This window comes from Macadamia integrifolia, chromosome 9, assembly GCF_013358625.1.
Source record: "Macadamia integrifolia cultivar HAES 741 chromosome 9, SCU_Mint_v3, whole genome shotgun sequence".
In the NCBI taxonomy this organism is placed as follows: Eukaryota; Viridiplantae; Streptophyta; class Magnoliopsida; order Proteales; family Proteaceae; genus Macadamia; species Macadamia integrifolia.
Window position 1 is genome coordinate 10,687,715 of NC_056565.1, and position 10,426 is coordinate 10,698,140.

Consider the following 10,426-nt stretch of genomic DNA (forward strand, 5'->3'; position numbering starts at 1 on the left):
GTGATGCTAGAGTTCTTTTAGAAGTTTCCTCCCTAGGAATTTCGATCAAGACACTACGCTTCCTGAGGTGCAATGCCTTGTCTAGTTCTAGGAAATCAACTCTTATTCTTCTTTATACCACATTTCACATTTCATTTAAAATTGTGCATATGTCAACTCATGCTAAATTAAAAAGAAGGTCTCAACTCCAAGTCAAAAGTACAGGGAACCCACAGACTTACATCTGGTCCAACACCATAAAACAAGAGTCTCTTATTTTTCAAAAGAAGTCTCATCTCAAGACACAAGCCTGTTTCTTTATTCTCAACAGGGTTTTTATATGTTCAAAATGGGTACCTTAATCAAAACTTTTATTTTCATACATTAAGAAACTGAATGGTATGATCATTAGCCAAAAGCCAAAGTAGGACTTCATCCTTAGCAAGCTCAAAAATAAAAAGAAAAAAAAAAACAAAACAAAATGGCAAAAAGCAAAAATTGGTTTTCCTCCCCCACACTTAAGTCATGCAATGTCCTCAATGCATGGAAAGAATTAAAAGTGAAGACAATGCAAGGGGTCATACCTGATTAAAAGTTAATCATTAGTGTAAAGAGGTTTATGGAGATACATGACCTCTTCACTACCAGTAGTAGGAAACTCGAGGAATGGTTTCAAATGCTGACCATTAACCTTCAAAATTACCCATGTTCCTGGATTCAAAATCTCCACAGCCCCATGGGGATATACAATATGGATAATAAACGGGCCATCCCATCAGGATCTAAGCTTACCAGGGAAAAGATGCAATCGAGAGTTGTACAATAAGACCTTATCACCAATTACAAAAGATTTACGCAGAATGTGTTTATCATGGAAAGCTTTGGTCTTTTCCTTGTAAATTCTAGAACTTTCATAGGCTTCATTCCTAAGTTCCTCTAACTCAGATAGTTGGAGACTACGATGAATTCTCGCATCAGACAAATCAAAGTTGAGCTTCTTGATGGCCTAAAAGGCCTTATACTCCAACTCAAATGGTAAGTGACAAGCTTTCCCATACACCAAACGGTAGGGAGACTGACCAAGGTTGGTATTGAATGCAATCCGATGGGCTCATAGGGCATCAATGAGCCTAAGGGACCAATCCTTACGGTTGAGATTAATAGTTTTCTCCAAGATTTGTTTGATCTGCCTATTAGACACCTCCACTTGGCCACTAGTTTGGGGGTGATAAGGGGTAGATAACTTATGGGTGATCCCATACTTTTCATTAAGGCCAAATACAAAAATGAATACCCCTATCACTAATTATTGAACGTGGTGCACCAAAGTGGGAAAAAATGTTCTCTTTAAGAAACTGGACCACCACTTTGTGGTCATTAGTTTTACAAGGTATGGCCTCTATCCATTTAGAAACATAATCAACGGCCAAAAGTATGTACAAATTCCCAAAAGAATTAGGGAATGGTCCCATAAAATCGATGCCCCATACATCAAAGATCTCAACTACCAAAATAGGGTTGAGGGGTATCATGTTCCTCTTATTGATACAGCCAAAAGACTGGCAGGTAGAATAAGCCTTGCAAAAATCAAAAGCATCTCTAAAAAGAGTGGGCCAATAAAATCCGCATTGGAGAACCTTTGCGGCAGTCTTCTTAGGTCCAAAGTGTCCACCACATGCATGATCATGACAAAAAGAGAGAATGGAATGTTGCTCATGATTAGGAAACACACCATCGGATAATCTGATCTGGACATATCTTAAACAAATAAAGATCATCCCAGAAAAAGTGCTTAATTTGGGAATGAAACATATACTTATCTTGGGTGGACCAGTGATCCGGAGTCACACCTGAAACTAAGAAGTTGACAATGTCAGCAAACCATGGTTCACTAGACATTGCAAATAATTGTTCATCTGAAAAGTTCTCATTGACTAGAGAATCGACAGTCAAGGAATTGGGAAGCCGGGATAAATGGTCTGCAACTAGGTTTTCAACTCCTTTCTTATCCCTAATTTCTAAATCAAACTCTTGCAAAAGTAAAACCCATCTAATGAGATGGGCTTTGGCATCTTTCTTCTGAACTAGGTATCTGAGAGCAGAATGATTAGTATACACCACCACATGTGAACCAACTAAGTAAGATCGAAACTTTTCTAATGCAAACACAACAAGCTAAAAATTCTTATGCAGTGGTTGTATAATTGGGTTGTGCATAATTTAAGGTCCTACTAGCATAGTAAATGACAGTGGAAAACTTATTAATCCTTTGATCTAAAACCGCTCCTATGAAAAAATCCAAAGCATCACACATCAGTTCAAAAGGTTCAGTCCAAACAAGTAGTTAAACAATGGGTGCATTGGTCAACTCCTTCTTAAGTTGTTTGAAGGATTCTAGGCACTCCTTAGAAAACTCAAAAGTTTGATCTTTTGCAAATAATGAAGTGAGAGGTCGAGCTAACTGACTAAAGTTTTTAATAAACCTTCTGTAGAAGCCCACATGCCCTAGAAAAAATCGGACGTCCTTAACAGATTGAGGAGGTGGTAAATTATCAATTAAATCCACTTTGGCTCTATCTACCTTAATTTCCTCCTTAGATATTATATGGCCTAAAACAATACTAGATTTAACTATGAAATGGCATTTCTCCCAATTAAAAACCAAATTCTTAGATATGCACCTTTTCAAAACTAGAGAAAGATGATGAAGACATTCAGAATAGGAATTCCCATGAATTGAAAAGTCATCCAAAAATACTTCTAAGAAATTTTCGCCCATGTCATAAAATATGCTCATCATGCATCGTTGGAATGTAGCAGGGACATTGCAAAGCCCAAAGGGCATACACCTGTAAGCAAATGTTCCATATGGGCATGTAAAAGTGGTCTTATATTGGTCCTCTAAAGCAATTGGGATCTGGTTATAGCTGAAATATCCATCAAGAAAACAATAGTATTCATGTCCAGCTAACCTCTCTAACATCTGGTCAATAAATGGCAATGGAAAGTGGTCCTTCCAGGTTGCCACAGTAAGTTTCCTATAGTCTATGGACACTCTCCACCCTGATTGAATATGGGTTGGAATAAGCTCATTATTGGCATTGGGAACTCCAGTCACACCAGACTTCTTTGGCACTACATGAACTGGGCTTACCCATTGGCTGTCAGAAATAGGATAAATTATTCTATGATCCAAGCACTTTAGGATCTCTTTCTTAATGGCTTCCATCATCACTAGGTTAACTCTTCTTTGGGATTTCGTGGATGGTTTGGAATCCTCCATAAGATGTATATGATGTTGCACAATAGAAGGGCTTATACCCTTGATATCAGCCATGGTCCAACCTAGGGCTTCCTTATTATCTTTTAACACTTTAAGTAACTCCTCTTCCTGGATAGAAGTCAACTTTGAAGAAATTATTACAGGAAGAGTCTGGTCAGTCCCTAGGAAAGCATACCTCAAATTGGATGGCAACTCCTTAAGATCTAGCTTAGGGAGCGCAACTATGGAAGGTTTGTGAATGGAATTGGAAAGGGCTCCTAAAGGTTCCACAAGTGTATGAAGACTCAAGACTTCAAAAAAGAAATTTCCACTATCATCATCCAACTCATCCATAGACTCTTGGAATTCTGAATCAAAATCAATATCAAAGTTGGTAACTAAATCGTCAGAAAAATCCAAAAAATCCTCAAGCATATTGATCTCTTCTTTCGTATGTGGTTGCTTGCCAATCCTAAACATGTTAAACTCAACAGTTTGGTTACCAAAAGATAATCTTAGGAAACCATTCTGGCAATTGATTAATGCATTACTGGTAGCCAAGAATGGTCTTCCTAAAATTATTGGGATCTCATCCTTGGTTGAGAAGGGCTTGGCATCTAACACAATGAAATCAACAAGGAAAATAAATTCCCCCACCTTTAGTAAGACATTCTCAACCATCCCTTTAGGAATCTGAACAGACCTATCTGCCAACTGAAGAGTAGTTCCAGTGGCTTTCAATCCTCCAAATCCTAATTGCTTGTACACATGGTAAGGTAAAAGATTCACACTTACGCTAAGGACAAGTAAGGCATGCTCAATATAGGTGTTGCCTATGACATAAGATATGGTAGGGCTCCTTAGATCCTTATACTTGGCTGCTATAGGCTGAGTAATTATGAAACTAATGTCACTTGCCAAGAACTACTTTTTGGGCACACTAGTGATACGTTTGTGAGTACACAAATCTTTCAGTACATTTGCATAGGCGGGGGGATCTGGGATATAGCATCCAAAAGAGGGATGTTTACTTCTACCTTTTTGAAGACTTCTAAAATTTTATTCAAGGAAGCAGTCTTCTTTTTGTGTACCAAGCGATTAGGAAATGGGACAGGATGAACATAAGGACTATTAGGGATTTGCCTCTATTCAGAAGAATCATTTTTGGTTTCCTCAACCAAATCATCTTTAGTTTCAGAAGAATCATTAGGTTCATCAGACGAACCTAGAACAGTAGGCACACTTGTGTCCTCAACTGAAGGAGAGTTAACAAGAGTAATAGATGGGAAAAATTTAGGAACGCTTTGTTGGTACTCTCTACCACTCCTAAGGGCGTAAACAATATTGCATTAGTTAGAGGCCCTTGTTGGGTCTGACCTTGTACTATATTCAGTGGTGCATTAGTTGGTGCTTGTGAACTAACAAGCTGATGATGCCTAGAGTTAGGCTTTGGTTGACTGGGTAAAGTTCATTTCTCCCTCTCATGTATAATTGAGATAACTTGGGTGAGTTATCTCATAAGATTTTGATGGCTTGTCATGAGGAAGGCCATATTTTTTTTCTAAGTCACTTATTCTACTTACCTCTCCAGTGTTGTTAAACCCAGGGGGTTGCTGATAGGATGATAGGAGAGGGGCCCTAGGAAAACTCGCCTGAGGTCCTATATTTGACCTAGAAAAAGTATTTTGGGAAAAAGATTATTGTGCAAAGGGAGGCCTTTGGGGTCCAGGTTGAACCTGGATTATGAAAATTGGAAGGCCCTGCTTGGTTGCCCTGATTCCAAGAGAAATTTGGGTGATTTCTCCATCTTGGATTGTAGGTGTTACTATATGGATTATTCTAGTATAAGGCATTAACACTATCATTAGAAGTGCCCCCAGAGGTGTTGGGGCATTCTTCTATGACATGTCCAGGGGACTGGCACCAAGCACAAATCTTAACCAAATTGACTGATGATGGCTCTCTAGGAACAATAGCCTCAGTCTCTTGATTAAGCTATCCAAATGGGCTTCCTTGGCTACTATCCCTTCCACAAAATATCCTTTTCCTCCTATGGTTCTTTCACTCTCTTGGGTTGATTTTCACTCATGGGTTTTGTCAGCTAAGTCAAGTAAAAATTCCCATGCCTTTCCTTCATCTGTAAAGGATGTGAATCCTTCAGGGCACATAGACTCTATCATTTGTTTAGTTGGGTAATCAATACCCTTATAAATTATTTGACATAAATGCCATAGGTCTAGGCCATGGTGAGGGCATTCTTGGAGTAGATCCTTGAATCTCTCCATAAGTTTAGAAAAGGACTCACTAGGCTTTTTCCTAAACTGAAGGATATCACTTCTAAGCTTATTGGTCTTGTGAGTTGGGAAAAATTTCTTAAGGAAGACAACTGTGAACTGTTCCCATGAGGTTATGGAATTTGCGGGTAACCCATACAACCACTTCTTAGCTTGGTCTTTTAATGCAAAAGTGATAAACCTAAGCTTAACAACATCATCAGAAAGCTATTGGATCTTAATTAGAACACATACCTCTTCAAATTCCCTTAGAAATAGGTATGCATCCTCAGAGGTCAACCCATGGAAGTGGGGCAACATAGTGATGTATTGAGATTTGAGTTCAAAATTATTGCTCTGGGCTTGTGGTAAAACTATGCAGGAAGGTTGGGCTGTTCTAGCAGGGTAGAACCTATCTTTCAGAGATTTAGGTGAAGGGTTTTGCTGTTGGTCTCCCATATTGAAGGGTTTTAAAGAGAGCAAACGTATAGGGTCACTACTTGTTGGATCTCTTCTTTCTAACCAATTCTTAGTATTACGTACCCACCTAACACTCATGCAATAGAAAACTACCCACAACTAGAGTAAGACAAGCACAAAAGAATGGATAGCAAAACTTTTTTTTTATGATTTTTTTGATTTTTTTTTATTATTTATTTATTTTTTTTGATTTTTTGCTTTTTGGGAGCTTACCGGCAGGGATCCGGGGTTGCTCAGGTCAATTCCTGAGGTACTGCAATAGGGCAAAACCTGTCTTTATCATACTGTGAGGCATGGCGACCTCCACTGATACAACTATTATTGCAAGTTGTTCTTCTCAGGAATTCAATAAAAGAAAAGGAAAAATATAAAACAAAGCAATCAAAGCACTCCGATTTCCCAAAAGAAAGTGAAAAATAACATGGAACTGTCTCCCCGACAACGGCTCCAAAAAACTTGTTTGAGATTTTAAAATGTAACCGCAAGCGTACGGATCAGTGTAGCTACGGGTCGAACACAGGGAGAGCAGCCACTTTATTTTTTTACTTCTTTTAATAATGCGAAAGCGAACTGATTAATGGTTGTGATCTAATTCTAATTACCGTCGTCCTAAACATATATATTTAAAATAATGTCCTAACCATTCGTCATCTAAGAATTTAAACACGCAAGCCATGCAATTAAAATTAAATAAATAAATAACTGAAAATAAACAACCCATAAAATTAAGAAATAAATAAATAAATAAATAAAGGAAAAAAAATGCTGAAATAAAAATAAAGTAAAAGAAAGGGGATAAAGCTAGAGAGAGACTCACAAGTAGGTTTCTCTACTTAGCCCGAGGGATGCATCATAATATGAGCTTCCTACTTGACCACAGAGTCATTCTTACAAGGGTTACTCTACTTGGCTTTAGGGAAAGGGAGACAATTAAAATAAAAGTAATAAATTGATGGTTCTATGGCTAGGAGGGGCAAAGCCAATACATACACTAGCCATGAACCTTGGGGGAAAGGGATAGCAATAATGTAATGACTGAAATTAAAATCCTAAATTAAGAAAGAAAAGGTAGTCAGAAAAGGGTACGAGGGGTGGGAGAGAAGACTACTGATGGAGCTTACTTACTTGAACTTCAACTTGGTCGATTTGAGATACTACTAGTACTAAAAACCAAATCTGGAATAAACCAAATCTGAAATTTCTAGTACTAGAGAAAATAAATCTGAAGAAAAAAATTGAACTTGAAAGACATGCTTCATAGCTTGTTCTTGTCACCTAGAACTAGAACTTGAAAATTACAACTTCAATTTTTAAACAGTAAAAATAAAAGACTGAATCAAAAAAAAAAGTGCTTGCATTAATTGAATAAAAAGAACTTACAAAAGTGTTTAAAGCATAAACCTAGAACTAGAGCTAGAGAAAGAGATAGAGCAACTAAGAAAAAAACCTAAAAGAAGAATGAAGTGCCTCTTTCGCTTGTGTTAATTCTATTATATAGAGAATGGGGGAGGAAAGCTAAAGATTTTAGCTTCTAAAAAAAAAAGATTTTTTTTTATCTTGTTGATGAAGTGGAGGAGAGAGAAGAGAGAAAATGTGTGGAGAGAGAACTCCTATGATTTTTCTTGCCGTTTTCTTCCTGTTTTTTCTCCTTTTCCTTTTTTGTCTCTCTTCTTGCACAAGAAACCCCCTTTGGCCCATTTTTCTAGCTTGGATTTGGACAATATTCTATTTTAATGGGAAATTCCATCCATGCCCTTGTTTCTCTCTCTTCTTCAAACTTGCATATAACTATCTTGGCCAACTCCTTTAAGTGATGAGTAGGAGAGAGAAAATCTTCTAAAAAAAACCTCAACAAAACTATCTTGGCCAACTCCTTTAAGTGATGAGTAGGAGAGAGAAAATCTTCTAAAAAAAACCTCAACAAAATTTTCTTTTCTTTTTTTCTTCTTTTCTATTTTTTCTTTTTATTTTCTCTCTCTCTTCTTCAAACTTGCGTACAACTATCTTGGCCAACTCCTTTAAGTGATGAGTAGGAGAGAGAAAATCTTCTAAAGAAAACCTCAACAAAATGGCAGCTAAGAGGTTCGAACTTGAGACCTCCTAATAAGCAAAGAATTTTGCGCACCACAACTCACCAACTACACTAGGTAGTTGTTGTTACCAAAAATGAATCTTCAATCACTTAAGGATGTGGTCCATCTTCTTTTCTTTTTTTCTTCTTTTCTATTTTTTCTTTTTATTTTCTCTCTCTCTTCTTCAAACTTGCGTACAACTATCTTGGCCAACTCCTTTAAGTGATGAGTAGGAGAGAGAAAATCTTCTAAAAAAACCTCAACAAAATGGCAGCTAAGAGGTTCAAACTTGAGACCTCCTAATAAGCAAGGGATTATGCACACCATAACTCACTAACTACGCTAGGTAGTTGTTGTTACCAAAAATGAATCTTCAATCACTTAAGGATGTGGTCCATCGATCCTTTTTGGCATTTGAAATATTTCTTATACCTTGGGACAACTGCAGATGGGCTGGTTCTGCATCTCGGTTCAGTTCTAATCAATTATTCTTTTTCTGACCTGAAAAGAATAATCACTTGTACGGTTGACCAAACGAATGTGTAATTCCAATTGAACACTTCCATCTTGCTCAGAATTTCTTCCTCTTCACAACCATGAAAAGAAATAGGACCTCTTTACGAGTAAAATTGGAGATATAGCACCCGATAGTCCTTAAGGCCTTAAAAATATAAAACCTGCAAAAAAAGAGTAAAACCCAAGGTAGCTCCATTCTAAATATGTAAAATGAATGTTTTACTACACTAGATTTCACACATAAATGTGCTTATCAGGGAGTCACACGAAATAAAAACATAATTTCCTACATTTTGTCAACTAAACCGGCTGGCCAGTTTGTACCTAATGGCTTGTCGGATCTCCCATCTGTGATCTTACAACTATCCTACTTTTTGGGCTTAAAAGTCCAGTTAATGTGGGACTAGTCCTGCCTCTGTTCTGACCACTTGTACTCCTTCTCTGGGCTTGTGGGTCAGCCTAATTCTCTTTTGCTTTTGTACATCATGGTGCCACAACAGAGCATCCCTCTTCCTAATGTTAGCTGGGCTATACCCTTGGACTCAGCTGCTTTAAATTTCAGGGTGTTCCACCTAAATTCTCTCTTTGGAAGTCACTCTACTCTATTATTGGTTGGTGGTAGGGGTGCAACGGGGCCGGGTTGGGCTTGGTTTCTTAAAACCCTAGCCCAACCCTGAGTCCCCTTAACTGGGCCCAAATCTGCCTGACCCTAACTCAGGGCCGCAAAACTTCAACTCTATCCCTACCCTTCACGGTTCAGCCCAACCCTTACCTGCCCTGATTGGCCCTAATTTTTCAGGGTCGAGCCGAGATGACCCTGACCCTGATTGACCCTGACCTTGGTTTGCCATCAAGGGTTCGGTATACCCTAACCCTGTAAAATATGAAATAACTTAAAAATAAAAAATATTCATAATAAAGATGAGATATAAAATACAAAGTTATAAATTTCTTGGTAAACAATCATGAGAAATCAGTGAGAATATATATTAGGAGTTTTGAGGTGTCAATTACTCAATGTCAAATAATATATAAAATGAGGTTAAATTCAGGGTTAACATCAGGGTCACAACTAGGGTCAACATCAGGGGCAAAAATCAGGGTAGGACCGGGCCAAAACTAGGGACAAAAGTCAGGGTAAAAAAATTAGACTCGGGTTCAGGGCGGGCTGGGCAGACCAAAGACATCAACCCTTACACGGCCTGACCCTGACTCAGGGTCAGAAATTTCAGCGTCGGGCTGGCCCTCAGGGCTAAAATTTTTGGGTCAGTACTTGTTTGGAATCAAGGCAGGCCAAGGCCGGGTTTAGGCTGTCAAGGCCAAACTTGCACCCCTAGTTGGTGGGGGGGGGAGTTTGAGAGAAAGGAGGAAAGAAGAGGGTATAGATAGTTGGGGAGATCATGGATAGTGGTAGAGAAAAGTGGAGGGAGTTTGAGAGAAAGAAGGAAAATAAATAAAAGGGTAAAGATAATTAAAGATAAATAAAAGGGTACCAATAATTTATAAAAAATATAAAAACAAAGAGAAGAGAAAAAGAAAAAAAGAAGGGATAAAGTAGTCAAGTGAAAAATTTGCTACTTCGTTTTTTTATATAGTAGTATGATATATATACTAGTAAATCAGACACGTGCAAATGCACGTGTGAGCATTTGACAGGTGGTAGAGAAATTAAATATTTACAACAATCTAATTACATTCTAAAAATTATCCTTTGTAAGATTAACTGATCCAAACTTTTTTAAGGCTCAATCTATTTTAGTCTAAATTGAAAAGAAAAGAAAAATAATTGAAAGTATCTAATTATAGAGTTTTGTTCAAAGAAAGTAGAAAAGAAGGACCACAAA

The 10,426-nt window shown here is 37.7% G+C and overlaps 1 non-coding gene across 1 annotated transcript; it reads left to right on the plus strand.

The window, feature by feature from the left end:
* The first annotated feature begins 5,479 nt into the window (after nt 1–5,479).
* LOC122090260 lies at nt 5,480–5,586 on the plus strand. The gene has a single exon (XR_006143500.1). It is a non-coding gene; the product is annotated as a small nucleolar RNA R71 (small nucleolar RNA).
* Nucleotides 5,587–10,426: the final 4,840 nt, after the last annotated feature.